The 16,834-nt window shown below is 34.1% G+C and overlaps 1 long non-coding RNA gene across 17 annotated transcripts in view; it reads left to right on the plus strand.

The window, feature by feature from the left end:
- Positions 1-16,834, plus strand: part of LOC144313062 (uncharacterized) — a 186,222-nt gene that overhangs the window by 69,956 nt on the left and 99,432 nt on the right. For 11 of the 17 annotated variants that reach the window (XR_013378769.1, XR_013378768.1, XR_013378767.1 and 8 more), the window contains 2 exons: positions 3,414-3,530; positions 11,576-11,619. This is a non-coding gene — a long non-coding RNA (uncharacterized LOC144313062). Of the gene's footprint in view, positions 1-2,677; positions 2,866-3,413; positions 3,531-11,575; positions 11,620-15,194; positions 15,841-16,834 lie in introns of those variants that run through there. The other 6 variants (XR_013378780.1, XR_013378781.1, XR_013378775.1 and 3 more) reach the window with 2 other exon arrangements.

The raw sequence follows: 16,834 nt of genomic DNA on the forward strand, positions 1-16,834 counted from the left end.
CCACGATCTGTTGGAGATCAGGAGCTGGTGATGTAATTCAGACTGAATCCAAAGGTCTGAGAACCAGGAGAGCTCCTGCTGTAACACACAGTCCAGGATGGAGGCATGAGAACCGGGAGGTCTCTGGTTTCCATGCTAGAGTCCGAGACCTAAGAACCAGAAGCTCTGAGTCTAAGGATAGGAAAAGATCGATGCCCCAGCTCAAGAGAGAATTGTCCTTCCTTTGCCTCTCTGGGCCCTCAGTGGATTGGACAATGCCTGAACACACTATGTGGACAGATCTCTACCCAGTCTACTGAATCAAATGCTAGTCTCTTTCAGAAAACCCCTCACAAATACACCCCAAAATAATGCTTTACCAGTTACCTGAATATCCTCTAGTCAAGTTAGCACATAAAATTAACAATGAAAATATAGAAAAATTCAATTGCAGTAGTCAAGATTACAAGGCTTTGGATTTACTATCACAATGTAACGTTTAGTTTAAGCCTGATTTACAGTTTTCCATATGGAAACACTTGGTACTTTGCAAGAACCTGAACATAGTCTGAGCAAATAATAATACTGCTGACACAGATATTATGTACTTACGATATAAAAATAAAATAATGGGTCACAAAAGGCCGTAATCTACATAATCATGTAATCATGTTTGACAGTTATATCTAAAGCACTATGTGTAGTTCGTAGATAATGCAAGATTTTATTTTATGTATTTATTTTTTAAGATTTTATTTATTCATGACAGACAGAGAGAGAGAGAGAGAGAGAGCAAAGACCCAGGCAGAGGGTGAAGCAGGCTTCATGCAGGGAGCCCGATGTGAGACTCGATCCGGGTCTCCAGGATCACATCCTGGGCCGAAAGCAGGCACTAAACCGTTGAGCCACTGGGGCTGCCTGATAATGCAAGATTTTAGAAGTTCTAAATGAAGTATGTATGACTGAATGTTCTGGGAAATATGTCATACAAGCAATAAAGCAAATTTGTAATATTGTATCAAATCATGCTATATTTATATATTTATACTATATTAATGTTTAAGTATTAAATCTAAAAATTGAATTATTAAATTTTTTAATGAATCAAAATTAATATATGAATTAATGTTTATTTTGGTACATAGAGGATGTGAAAGAGATTATTAAGTAATAAGAATCCAGTTGGCATTATATTAATCAAGCAGTGAGTTTAATGTCATGTTTACAAGTTTTGGACCACCTGGGTGGCTCAGCGGTTGAGTGTCTGCCTTTGGCTCAGGACGTGATCCTGGAGTTTTGGGATCCAGTCCCACATCAGGCTCCGTGCGAGGGGTCTGCCTATGTCTTTCCCTCTCTCTGTATCTCTCATGAACAAATAAATAAATAAAATCTTTTCAGTGGCTTAGCGCCTGCCCTCAGCCCAGGGCGTGATTCTGGAGTCCTGGGATTGAATCCCACATCGGGTTCCCTGGATGGAGCCTGCTTCTCCCTCTGCCTGTGTCTCTGCTTCTCTCCCCTCTCTGCGTCTCTTATGAATAAATAAATAAAATCTTTTAAAAAATAAAATAAAAGTTTTGTCTTAGGGCACCCGGGTGGCTCAGTGGTTGAGCGTCTGCCTTTGGCTCAGGTCATGATCCTGGGGGCCTGGGATTGAGTCCTGCATCAGGTTCCCCACAGGGACCCTGCTTCTCCCTCTGTCAGTGTCTCTGTCTTTCTCTCTCTATGTCTCTCAAGAGTAAAGAACTAAAATCTTAGAAATAAATAAATAAAAGTTTTGCCTTCTTTGGGAGATGTTTGATGGGTTTTAAACAGGGATTTGCATGATCAGGAAAGTTTAATGGAAGTACTTACTTGTCAAAACACAGGATGGATTAGAGGAGTATAATGTTTTACAGTTTATGGACACATAAGCAAACTAATAAAGTTTGAGGACAGAAAAATTGACAAATTGAACTTGGAAAAATGCAGTTGAATAAAATTATTTTATTGCTTTATGAAACTCATAATTATATCAAAGCTGATTGTTCCATAGCTAAAAGGATTCCGATCCGCCATTATTTGCTGACTTCATGTTAAAAGACATTGCACAAGATATTTCTTGCTGTATAAAGGATGTTAGACATCACTCCTATCCTTATAGAACAACCAACAAGTAAGCAAGTATTTTTACTACTAGCTTGAAAATTCTAATACTGCAAGAAAGATTCTAAATAATTCTGCAAGTTCAGAGGGAGAAGTAATTTCCATCTGTTGGTGAGAATGGTGATGATGGTGGTGGGGCTTATAAGGGATTTTTAAAAATCTGGAAATGTCAGTTTACAAAGGCTTTTGTTTGATTTCTTTGTTGAAAACTGAAATGAAATTCTACATTTGCAAAAAGGTAATATATTTTACTTTAGACTGAAAAGAAAGAAATGGAAATGGAACAAATTATGTGGAAGCATAAGTGATATATAGGAAATCACCACTTGGTATATTTGGCAAAAGTATATGGACCAAGGCCAAATATTTATTTATATATAATACATCATATATATATATATATATATATATATATATATATATATATATGTATAATATACTATATTTTTGTGTGTCAGGTCTTTCATACTTTGTCAGGTTAAAGTTATGCAAAATTTGCTGAATTGTCAAAGTGTGTCTTTAATTTTACTATGTCTTTGAATACTTTTTCCCCTAGGAAATTTTGTTAGCACTTTCTGAAGAAAGAGTTAAGGAAGAACAATCTACATTGTTAATTTTGGTATTTAAATAACAAAATTCCAAGGAAAGAGCATTTGCACTGGGAATATAAAGAAAATAATAAAAGGCCTATTATAGATCTAAAGTCAGCATCACTTGGAAACTGATTGATTGGATCAAAATAAGGTACACAACAATGACTTGAAGCTTAGAACATAGATTACTTGAAGGATGTGAAACCATCAAAAGCAATATGGAATGCAAAATGAGGGGTAGTCTGAGATTAATGAATTCAGACGTGCTCGTTAGTTTGACTGCAGCTCCTAATATGCAAAACACAGGAAAATTACATCATACTTGTTGCTTGTAACAAAGACAAGATAGCCTCTGACTGGGTTTGTCGTTATTGAGAATATAGAATTAAATGTCGTTTAGGGGTATTGTTTCTCCTATGTTGTATTGTGGTAGATGTAAAAGGGGTGGCCCAAAGGTCTAACTCTCCCTGTATGCATGTACCTGCACAACATGAGCCTCCTTCTTCCTTCGGGAGGTTTACTCTCTCTCTGTCTCTCTCTCTCTCTCTCCACCTCTTGAATTCATATTTGCCATATAATTTGCATAGACCTTAGCAGTTTGACAAAACTGAAGCCCTGAAATAGCCTTTTGGACAATGACACTTCTAGCTGCTGAAATTGCTGAGCTACCGTATGAATAATCCAGGAACTTTCTTCTAGGGACTGCATGGAGAATCAGATTCCAGCTCCCCGCTAAGGCCCCAGACTTACCAGAGCAGCCACTCTACATTGTCAACTCATAATCAGATGACCCAGGGAGGAACTGCTCAGATGACAGTAAGCATCACGAGAAATAATAAACATTGTTTTCTTATACCAATAGGTTTTGAGGTCACTTATTTCATAGCAAATTCTGATAGAGAACTTGGTGTGTGTAAGTGAGATGCTCCCTCAACAAAAACAAAATATATGTTACTGATTTTTATAACAAGCATCAGGGGGAAACTAGGAAAGTGGCTAGGAATCCATAAGAAAAAAAAAAAAACTAGGAAAAACGGCAAATGGTATTTGAGCCATAACTGAAAAAATAGTGAGGAAATGCATAGAAAAGGATTAAAAATTTTTACTTAAGTAGTAGTAAAATGTTTGGCCAAAATATTACCTGTAATATCATAGAAGATAAAATATGTGCTTAAAGACCTTATGCATGCTAAAAGTGCTCCTGACTTTTCCTGGCTATGTCAGGACACGTTAGGCATGTTACGTTATTGTATGAAAGTATTCAGCTAAGGAGAGAGTTTGAAAGAATTTATGTGAAATCTGTATGGCTCAGGATTTGCTATATATTATGTATAATCTTATTTGTAACATATGTGTGTAGGTATATCTATCTATCCTCTATGTATCTATGTATCTATCTATAAAAATCTTTAGACTCCCTAGCATGTAAGATTTTTTTTTTTAAGATTTTATTCATTTATCCATGAGAGACAGAGAGAGAGAGAGAGGCAGAGACAGGCAGAGGGAGAAGCAGGCTCCATGCAAGGAGTCCGACATGGGACTCGATCCTGGGTCTCCAGGGTCAGGACCTGGGCTGAAGGCAGCGCTAAACCGCTGAGCCACCCAGGCTGCCCGCATGTAAGATTTTTAAAGAAGAAGAAGGAAAAAAAAAAAAAAAAAAGCTCTGAAAATAACTAACAATGGAGCTGTAACACACTCTGTTAAGACCTCTGAAGGATTTAAGGTGTGCATAGTAGACAAGCTCAGCTAGACCAAAAGAACTTTTTAAGAATCCTACAGGGATTGGCCTATAGAATTAGCTGTATGGTTCCAGCTAGAAAAAATTCCATTTCGTTAAAATGTGTGAATGTGTCTTCTGAAACAAGAATTCATAGAAAACACACTAAATCTTTAAGAGAGTTGTATTCACAAATATAATAATGACTTGGATTAACTGGCATTGAGCTTGTTTAATTAGAAAAATGGGATCTGGGCCCAGATTTCTATGAAAAGGAAGTTGAATGGAATATTACCCAACTTCTATCATGGGCTATTCTTGTGAAAAGGAAATGCCACCCCAGAGGGCAGATGCAAAGTTTTATCAGAGGGTAAAGCCGAAATCTCAAGAGAACAATAGATGAGGAAACTACTCCCAGGGAGTAGAACATATGCTCGACTGGATTTTATAAATGCTTCTAATTCTTCCCTACTCAAATCAGTAGTTCCCATTGTGGATTATATTATTCCTGTCTCACTCTTGAATGTTGGGTGTTTGGGGAATGATGTTTCTTTTTCATTCACTGTCTTGGATCAAGAGTCAATGCCCCTAAACACAAGCAACCCTCGTGCTTCATCTGCATCTGGACCTAATGCAGTTCATGAGATTATGAATTTTGAGTCTGATGCCTCAACTGAAAATAATTTGTTGTTTCCAGGAATGGGGGAGAACATATTTTATATGGGGGAGTAGCTTAGATTCGATTCCTGAGAAACATACTGTGAGAAGGAAATTGTGTGAAAGCTCTCAGAGACAAATCTTTGAGCGAATGACAGAAGCAGCTTTGGGCAGAGGAAGAATGGGAACTCTAATGAAGTTACAACAAATCCTCAGCCGATATTATTGACAGCTCTGGAACAGAGATGGATCTCCAAGTTGACCCAGGTTGAGGCAAGGAGGCTAAGTCTTTACACCCAGCATGGGCAGATAATTGCATGCAGCCTGCGGAAGAAGACGGGAGATGCATTAGAGGAGGCAAGTCCTTTAATCTAAGGGCAATTCCTGGGAAGGGGTTAACCTCTGAGCTTTTCACAGAAAACTTTCTTGTAGCTAGGGGAAAGATGCTTTTATCATTAAAGGAAGACTAATTTGTAGCCAGAGGGCATATGTTGGTAAATTAAAAAATGCCTCAAATTTCTCTCATGCCTGTATTCACATCCACTTGAAATGTGATGTCATCACTCCTTCCTTCCTAAAGTAAGGGCCTGTCTCTCTGACTTTTAAGCCTGAAGCTGGGTATGGGCTTGCTTGGATTAATGGTATGCTTGGAAATAGAACAAAAACTGAGGGGGCTCCTGGGTGGCTCAGTAGTTGAGTGTCTGCTTTTGGCTCAGGTCATGACCCCGGAATCCTGGGATCAAGTCCCACATCGGGCTCCCTGCATGGAGCCTGCTTCTCCCTCTGCCTGTGTCTCTGCCTCTCTCTGTGTCTCTCATGAATAAATAAATAAAACCTTTTAAAAAAAAAAGAACAAAAAGTGAGGATGAGGTCACATGGTGAGAGAGCAAGAAGGATCATGTGGAAAAGAAGCATAGGCATCTTAGTCACTCTGCTCTGCTCATTCCAGCTGAGGCCAAAGACATGTGGTGCAGTTGTCCTAGACAATCAGCCCCTCCCAGGCTGTCCAAAACCAGGATTCCTACACAATCACAATTTCTAAAACACAAAAAAATCATTGCTGTGTTAACCCGTTAAATTTCAAAGTGGCTTTTATGCTTCTAATTAACACACGTGATTATCAGCTATTCGTATACAATTATTTCCTTTGCCACTATCATGTATTAATATCATTTTTCCTACAGTGAAGGCTTATGGAATATCTACGGGATAGTCATGAGTCAAAAGTGGCTAACCCGAAGCATTATGGATGTGTGACTTCATCGTTTGGAGGATAATATCAAAATCATAATAATAGGTGGTAAAATGAAATGTCTACGTACCCCAATCAGTATTTGAAAACTCTCTGTAATCGATGTGGAAGGGAATGCTTTTGCTGTTCTATTTGCCTAAGAAATACGAGTGGAAAAAAAAAAAATAAAAAAAAAAAATAAAAAAAAAAAAAAAAAAAAAAAAAAAAGAAATACGAGTGGAAATTGTGTCAGATTTTACCACCCTCTAATACTCATCTCCCTCGTAGGGAAAATGGAGCCCACAATATTAGTATGTTTACAAATAATAACTGTTTGTGGAACAGATCATATGGAACAATTTAGTCAATGCATGCATTGTAAGGAAACGCAATGCACAAAGCAGCATCTTTCGTTTTAGTTTTTTTCTCCCTATATAACATTAAAAAATCCATCATCGACATATATTTTCTCATATGTTCAGAGAAATACATATCTTCAGGGTAGTAGAGCAATTTAAAGAATATTAAACATCGATATATGATAAAATTAGATGTTCATTCTTAATTCATATCAACATGATTATCACACTCAAGTTAAATGTGTGGTAGCTTAAGCCATATGTATGTATGTGTAGTCACACACACACACACAAAATATATAATATATAAAAACAGGTCTTCATATCCATAACTTAGGCTCTTTCTTCACACATCATATACACAGATGTAATAGTCTTCATTAACTAGCATCATATTTTGTCTTGAAACTAAATAATATTTCACTAAAATAATTCTTCTGTTTTTAGTTGTTAGAAAAACAAAATATAGTGTGTGTGCCATAAGAGTTGAGAAAAATTACCAATGTTTCTTACTAAAATATGTTCAGAATCAACTGATGACCTAAAAGTACTTTTAATTCTTTACTGAAATGGACATAAAAGTATTCAAAATTTTTAAACGACAGATTTTTTTCTATATATCATGCAAACAAAGGGAAATTCAGTGAAGGGGGTTAAGAGTATACTTATTGCAATGAGCACTAAGGAACATATAGAAATATTTAATGATTGTATTGTGCAACTAAAACTGACATAATGTTATGTGGGTGTTATTGATACTTGAGTAAAAAGTAAATAATTCATGGAGGTGAAAAATAGACAGCATGGGGAATGTAATCAATATTATTATGATAATGTGTGTTAAAAGATGGTGACTACATTTATCGTGGTGAGCATGGTGTGGTGTAGGAATTGTTAAGTGTTGAAAATACTATGTTGTGTACTTGACACTAACATAACATTTTATATCAATTATACTTCGATAATAATTCTTTTTAAAGTAGACTTGATATCTGTTCATGAAACTAGGATGTTCAAAAATACCTCAGCTTTTATTTTTACCTGGGCTCTCATCTTTTTCATAAATCTATCTGGGGCAAATTTATTTCAAAGTATATCATAAATGGCACAAAATTTTTACTCCATGTTTACATATATAAGGTGCATGCACATTTTATCTTAGTATTATTCATCAAATAATGTTTTGTTTCATAAAATAGTGTAGTACTTATAAAAGAATATCAAATTATAAAATATATTACCACTACATGTCATATTCCTAGTAAACAAATTAAAAACACAGATGTAATGATTGGTAATTTATAATTGTTTTTCAGAGGAATTCTTAGCTAAGTAATCAGCTAACAATATGACATAGACAATGCATAATACTTGATGTTTGATAACTTTTATAAATACACTTTACTAAAACTATATACTTTGTCATGTAAAAAAATATAATTTAAATTTAAAATATATTCAAATAGTAACATCTTAAATTTGATGGCAAAGTATAATTTTATGATATACATAATATATATATGTGTGTGTGTAAGTAATTTTTAAAAATTTTAATTTTATTAGTTTCAATTTGCCAACATATAGAATAACACCCAGTGCTCATCCCATCCCATCAAGTGCCCCCCTCAGTGCCCGTCACCCAGTCAAATTCCTGACCCCCCCCCCCCCCCCCCCGCCCACCTCCCCTGCCCCACCCCTAGTTCGTTTCCCAGAGTTAGGAGTCTCTCATGTTCTGTCTCCCTTTCTGATATTTCCCATTTATATTTTATTTTATTTTATTTTATTTTATTTTATTTTATTTTTATTTTATTTTATATTTTAATATTATTTGTTTATTTATTCATGAGAAACACACGGAGAGGCAGTGACACAGGCAGAGGGAGAAGCAGGCCCCACGCAGGGAGCCTGATGTGGGACTCGATCCAGGGTCTCCAGGATCACGCCCTGGGCTGCAGGCGGCGCTAAACCACTGCGCCACCCGGGCTGCCCCCCATTTTTATTTTAAAAATGGAAACTCCTTTCCTAAAACTGAGAAGTGTGTGTGTACATGCGTATATATGTGTGAGAGAGAGAGAGTGAGAGAGAGATGGTACCTTGATGAAATTCGTAACTATGGCCTACGTACCCTACCTAAAGTTTGTAGGTATGTTCAAGATTCCTTAGACTTTTTTTAAGATTTTTTATTTATTTATTTATTTATTTATTTATTTATTTATTTATTTATTTATTTATTTATTTTTATTTATTTATTTATGATAGTTACAGAGAGAGAGAGAGGCAGAGACACAGGCAGAAGGAGAAGCAGGCTCCATGCAGGGAGCCCCCCGTGAGACTCGATCCCGGGTCTCCAGGATCACACCCTGGGCGGAAGGCAGGAGCTTAACCACTGAGCCACCCAGGGATCCCCTCTTTAGCCCTTTTTTATGCCCAAGTGCAATTTTTGTTGCTATATATTAAAACCACTGAACCATCCATTATATGTAAAATTTAATTCGGTCAGTTTTTGCTTACCATAGTAGGCTTGCTCTGTTGTTAGTCTTGAATATACATATTAAGTTCTTCTTGGAGAACTGGTCCCTGTATCATATGTAATATTCTTCTTTGCTTCAGTAAACCTTTTTGTTTGAAATCCACTCTGAAATTAATATAGCTATTGGTGTTTTCTTCTTCCTCTTCTTCTTCTTCTTCTTCTTCTTCTTCTTCTTCTTCTTCTTCTTCTTCTTCTTCTTCTTCTTCTTTTTTAGTGTTTTCTTTTGATTAGTGTTAGCAGGGTGCATTTCTCATTTACTTCTAATCTTTATGTATTTTTTTTTCATTTTTAAGTGGGTTTCTACTAAATGATGTATTTTAGGTGACATACAGTGGGGTTTGTTATTTGATCCACTGACAATTTTTCTTTTATTTGGTGTGTTTGAACTCTTGACACTCAAAGTGATTAAAATGTTTTTTTGATTAAAATATTTTAATTAATATCTATCCTATTCATTACTGTTTTCCCCTTGTTGCTCTCATTATTTATTTCTATTTTTATCTTCTAGACTTATTATCTATTTTGGGTTTTAACTGAGCATTTAACATGATTTCATTTTTTTCTCCCTTCTTAACATATACATTATTTGTTTATCTAACATTTTCAGTGATTGCCTTAGAGTTATTAAGAAATAATTATAGCAAAAAAAATGATTTTAGCTAATCCAAGCCCACTTTCAAATAGCACTATACCGTTTCACGTGCATGGGTGAGTAACTTATTTTTTTTTATTTTTTTTTTTTGGGGTGAGTAACTTATAACAAAATAATGGTAATCCCTCTCTCCTTCACCGTGTTATGAATTTCACTTATATACAAACATCTGTCCTTAAATAAATTATATACATGTATTTATATATAACATACATAACAGGGTATATTATGAGTATTATTATTATTTGAACAAACTGTAATCTGTTAGATCAATTAAAAATGAGAAAAATAACAGCTTTTATTTTACCTTTGCTTTTTCCTTTCTTGAAGAAATGATATGTGAAGCTGTACTTTATTTGGCATTTTTCCTGCTTGCTATTTCTTGAGCTTCCTGGATCTGTGTGTGTGTGTATGTGTGTGTGTGTGTGTGTGTCTGACAAAAAATTAGGGAAATTTTCAGTCATTTTTGTTTCAAAATTTTTTTGTCTCTTTTATTTTCTTCTCTTGCTAGTTATTCCCATTACCCATATATTACACCTTTTATAGTTGTCCTACTTGGATATATCATGTTTTCTTTGTTGTTGCTTGACTATAGTCGGCACACAATGTTACATTAGTTTCAGGTGTACAACATAGTGACTCAACTTCCCCTTATGTTCTCTGTAAGCTCACCATAAGTATAACTACCATCCATAACCATGCACCATTGTTACAATATCATTGACTATATTCCCTATGCTGTGCCTCTTGATCCTTTGTTCTCATTGATTTTCAGTTTTAGAGGATTCTATTGATATAACCTTTCACTCTTTCCTCAGCATTGTTAAGTCTACTAATTAGTTCATCAAAGGCATTCATTTCTGTTAGTGTTTTTTTGTTTGCTTTTTTGTTTGTTTTTGTTTTATCTCTGACATTTCTTTTTGCTTTTTCCTTTGGATGTCCATCCCTTTAGTTACAGTCCCATCTCTCCTGCATGCTAATTACATTGTCCATTAGAACCCTTAGCATATTAATTAAAATTGCTTTAAATTCTTGGTCTGATAATTCCAGTCTCTAACCACATCTGGTTCTGAATTTCTGTCTCCTCAAAAAGGCATGTATGACTTTGCCTTTTGGTCTCTATTATAATTTTTTTTTTTTTTTGATAGTGGGACATTGTGCACAAGGTAAAAGGAACTGCTATAAATAGGCATTTACTAATGCAGTGGTGTGTTGTGGGGGAGAGGAAGCACATAGTCTTAGGGTTAGTTGTCAGTCTTTTAGTGAGCCAATACCTCTGGACTGTGAACTTCACAAGAGTTTCTCAATTTTGTTTTCTGCCTCCCTCATTGGGACAGGATGGCCAAGGTGGGCTGCATTGAGTATGCCCCTTCCCCTTGTCAGTTAAGCTCTGGTTGACTAGTTTCCCCTAAGGGCAGGCTTCTTAAGAACAACGTGCCTGGAGTATTTCGAAATGGTTCTTTTTCCTCCCCTCTAGCTGAGAGAAAGAGGTGATTTTTCTCAAATATTTGCTGTTGGAATTTGATTGACCTTTTGAAGATAAATCTCACAATATTGTCCCCCACTCCCTCCCTTGACTAGATCCCTCTGGAGTTAAAACTCTCAGAGTTGGCAACTCTGAGCCTCCAGCAATTCGTCAATTACAGGTTAGTTTTTTTTTCCCTGGGTTTTTTAATTAATTAATTTATTTTTTTATTAATTTATTTTCTCTCCAGACACTGGTTACTGAGGCAGCTACTGCTTATGAGTCTCCACTCTGGTAAGTCAAAATTCTCTGTATTTTACTTGTCTTTCCAATCTTGGAGGCAGCTGTTTGTCCTGTGTCCTCCTCTCCCTTAGGGATCCAAGAGTGTTGATTTTTTCTTTTTCTTTTTTTTTTTTTTTTTTTTTTTTCTGGTTGATTGAGCTTTTAATGTTGTTCAGACAGAGGGTCAACTTCAAAACTCCTCACATGCAGTACTGGAAATTGGAAATGATTTGTTTTTTAAGTTTTATACATATTATCAATATGAAGAGGAAATGCTGGTTATTATGATGATAACATTTCTTTGAAATAAGTTGGGAAAGGCAACACAAAATATCTTGAAAATTACTATATCTAGAGAACACTGTGGCTTTAGAGTAATAAAAGTATATGCTTTATTAGTGAACAATAATTTTTAATTTGGGTATTTTTTTCAAGGCATTTGTGCCTTAAGTGATGCCAACTAGGGAGAAAATGTACTGAGGTGCCCTGTTGGTCTTGGTGAAGTAACTGCTCTGAAGTGTAGCCTTTGCTTTGCTTTTCTTGTGTTTTTGTTTTCTTTATATGTATGTAAGGGTATATTTTCAAGGTAGCAAGGCAAAGTGCCTTGTGCAGTAAAGGAAAGCCCCTTACTCTATGATAATTAATTTGCCACTTAAGATATTTTTGGTATAAAAAATGTTTTATTCATTAGTGTTGATCTATAAATATTTATTTTCTTAAAATAGTCAAATATAAGGCTAAATTATTGACTTTCCAATGTTTTCATAAATAAGTTTGATGCATTTTCTTACCTAGAATGTTTTATTCATTATTTGATATTCATTAAATCTATTAATTATTAATATAGTTTATTTTTATTTATATGTAATTATATTTTCTATATTTATTATTTATATATTATACTATTTAATAAATATTAAATAATCGTTAATTCAATATATGATTAATATTTTTAGAATTAACTCTAGAAAAGATACCATTTAAATTATTATCGTAGGTAAGAATTTCTAATGTTGACTATATTTTGCATAGTTTAGCTCATTTCTCAATTATCTAGACATGCTGTTGTCTTTGAATTTTCCATGTGAAGTCATATGTAAATCCACACTTCCTGTCACAAAATATTATTTGATGGCTTATGTCTTTGAATGATTTTTTTAAAGCATCCTGGATGGACATGATAAAACATTTTTTTGCTAATTATGTGGCCAAAAACATATAACTTATTCTACTTTTCTACTTATACTTTTTTGCACATAATTTGAGACAAAACGAGTGTGGAGTAACTGTCAGTTTTTAGTTCCATTTTAAGAAAACATGTGCTGGCAATTTTGCAGAATAACTATGAATTTAGGATTGTCTCCATCTCTTTCTATTTCTATCTATTTTTGAAGTGGTAATTATTCCAAGCATATATTAATATTTAATTCCTTAACCAATTTCAGGTCTCACATTAAATGTCAATTCTAAATAATGGATTTGTTCCCCCACCAACACACATATAGCAACCATGATCTCTTTTTATCACATATATCATAATAGTGATGATTTGTGTGATTATGTGTCCACTATGACTCCCTTGGTAAATCAACCATAAGCTATCTAAGGACAGAGAACTTTTATCTTCTCTGATCTATTGTCAATCTGGTTTGTGTCATAGGGTCAGTAGTTGATTAAAAACTAACAATAATAATGTTGAGAACATAAATAAATTCCTTATATAGTGTTTGTGAAAATCTATAGTGTAAAATATTTAGATAAACTCAAATCCATCCCGTTCAGGGTTAGTGTGGATATTTCATTTAACTGTGCTTGATTTTTATCCCCACTCAATCATAAATAAAATGCAATTTTAAAAACATTTTCCTCCACTTTTAAAAGCTTACTAAACACAATGTTTTGTTATCTTAGCAAAATATATCAATGCAATAAGTATGCTGGAACCAAAAAAGATTAAAGTATGGATTGCCTTTTGTGTTATAACAGATCGTGGATGTAATAATTTCTATTTTTATAAAAAGTTACTATAAACAGATACAAATTGTAAAGCATACAGAAAGTGCAGTAAAAATATATAAATCTTTTAAAATTACCTTCCATAGTCTCACAACACAAAGAGGAGTCATTGCTAATATTTTAGCTTATTATATCAGGAACTTTCTTTTCTCTTGTGAAACTATGTGGTTATCAATGTGGTTGTGGGTGTAATGTATGCTATTAGGGATTTTTCCATGGATGAGCTGCATGCATGCATATGCACACATACTGTATACATATAGAGTTATAAGCATATAATTATGTGCGTATAATATACATCATGCATATTCTGTAAGGTGATACAAACCTTAAAATTTTGTAGCATGATTTTAGCTTTTTATTGAAAATCATTTTGCTGGTACTTTGCCATGTAATTCATTCGTAAGCAATTTTTAATGGCTAGGTATCACCATTTTCTTCTCTTTACTCATGTCGGACTATCTCAAATCATATAAAGTCTCTGCATAGCATCTGTTCTTTCATAAAGGAATTGCCACTGATGAATAGGTATTCTTTCAATGTGATAGTGAAACTATGATGAATTGAAATGAATTCTTCTTGTAATTTTCTTGAATATAGCTGTATCATCTTCAATATAACCAGCTCTTTAGTCTATTCCTATTTCTCTGAGTATTAATGGTATTCTTGTTTTGGGACATAACTTGTTTCATAGTATGTGTTACCTCCTATGTAAACTCCATTGCCATCTTTCTTTTTATTTTTCATATGTTGCATCCTCAGCATCAGCATACGAAGATAAACAACACTAGAGGCAGAGTAGGACTAAAGAGCTTTCAGGCCAGTCCCCAACACAATGCCAATATCACCTACACTAAGCATATAGTTGGTTTCCAATTCCAGTTTACATGTTATTATATATATTGTTTATTTTTGGTTTCCTATGGACAACAGCGTGTAGAAGAAAAATATCATTATATCCCCTCTTTTTTTGGATAGATAATCTTGCATTTTGTTTCATTAAGATATTTTTTAAATGTTGATCATATGTTAGGCACTACTCTAAATACCAGACTACATCAATAAATAGAAAAAGAGCTTGCTCTATTATTGGAGGAGGAAGACAATAATCACATATGTAAATAAAATAATTTCAGTGCACATAAATTCTGTGAATAAACGTGAAGAAGCTAATGTCAGAAAATTATGGAAGGGGCTAATTTAGTAGAGTGGTAAAAATAAATCTATGTGTTGATTTTTGAACTGAGATTTAAATGATAAAGAAGTATTCACTTGAAATTCTGGATGATAAGTGTTCTATCCATGTGAGGAAAAAGACGTGATAATGTGTGGCATTTAAACAGAATAGAACAAAAAATAAATACAGGACACTGTTTAGCAAGGAAAGAGAACCCAAGAAATGGTTAGAGAAAAAGTCAAGTAGGTTATTGCAGGTCATGGAAAGGGGTTTGGATTTTTTATTACATAATATGAAGGTATCATTGGTTTTATGAATGATTGTGACAACTTCACATGTATTTATTTTAATCTTTCTGGATATTTTTAAAAATATTTATTTACTTATTCTTTAGAGACACAGAGAGAGAGAGGAGGAGACATAGGCAGAGGGAGAAGCAGGCTCCTCGCAGGGACCCCGATGTGGGACTGACTGGATGCTGGGATCAGGCCCTGAGCCGAAGGCAGACAGTTGACCACTGAGCCACCTAGGCGTCCCAATCTTTCTGGATATTATGTGGAGAATGAGTCTTATGGTGGCCAAATTGCAAGTACAGAGATAAGTTATGAAATTCTGACAATAATTTGAACATCTAATGATATTGAAAATGCCAACTTACAGTATAGCAAAAACACTGTAAAATATTCAAATTCTTTGAACATCAATTCTACTTTCTATAAATATATGCTAAATAGATAATTATTATTGTGCTATGAGGAACTTTAGATATCACTATAGTTGTATTTAAAATAATGAATTCTTTAACAATTTAAATATCTAAAATAGACCTTCAAATACATTGCTATCTAATAATGTTTCACACTAAAACTATGCTTTAAAATTATATATCAAGACATAATGTGTCGTTTACAATACCTAAAGACAAACAACTTGTATGCTTCTAGTTAAATATGATTAATGCCACCTGTACTTGTATTTATTTTCTTCCCACCAAATCCCCCTTAAAAGACAAAAAAGGAATAAACTAAGATATTAACCAATGATGTAAGAAGCGTTAGTGAGTTTGATTACCAGCAATAAGTTGACATAAATAACAAAACACATTTGCAAGATTGGGATATGCGTGGGTAGACTGATACCTAAACATATGTGAAGACTTGCAAAAAGTTACATTAATTAAGTGGTTAATATTGGAATCGATAGAAGTTGCTCCAAACATTTAAGGAAACAGTAAGTTATGGAACTAACACTTCAATGAATAAGAAAAGTCAGTAGTTTTGTGACAGTTGGTTATTCAGCTAGAAAGAAATGTGAGTTCTTAGTTCACATTTGACACAAATATACCTTACAGGGACACCTGGGTGGCTCAGCGGTTGAGTATTTGGCTCAGGTCATGATCCTGGGGTCCTGGGATCGAGTCCCACACTGGGCTCCCTGCAGGGATCCTGCTTCTCCTTCTGCCTATGTCTTTGCCTCTCTCTCCCTGTGTGTCTCCTGAATAAATAAATAAAATATTTTTTAAAAATATATGCCTTACAGGTTTTTTCTTACAAATGATAAGAAACATTTTTTAATGAAAAAAATAGAATGACTTTAGTGAGGGGACAGTTTCCTAAGTCGTAAAAAGTGCAAACAACTAGAAAAACAATGGAAGTTTTGAATAAATCTAAATGTTTAAATACAAAATATACTATAAACAAAATAAAATTAGAATTCGTAGTAGGATACACTAACAAATTATTAAGAATATAAAAAGAAATCCAATTATTCAAGACAAAAATAGCAAATAATACTGTTGAAATTACCAAATTTGAGCAAAATCTATGATCAGACATTATATAGAAGAGAAACAACTGGACAGTGCTCCAATGTTGTTGAAGAAATTGTAATAAATCTATGTGAGATACCATTTTAAATTCTGATTACTGGCACAATGAAAACCTTCATATGATTCGTAAAATTATTTTGAGTGCTAACTTGAAGATGTCATTCAAAGATGGAGTAAGACAAAAAAAAAAAAAAGATGGATTAAGA

The sequence above is a fragment of the Canis aureus genome, chromosome 4 (genome assembly GCF_053574225.1).
Source record: "Canis aureus isolate CA01 chromosome 4, VMU_Caureus_v.1.0, whole genome shotgun sequence".
Taxonomy (NCBI): Eukaryota; Metazoa; Chordata; class Mammalia; order Carnivora; family Canidae; genus Canis; species Canis aureus.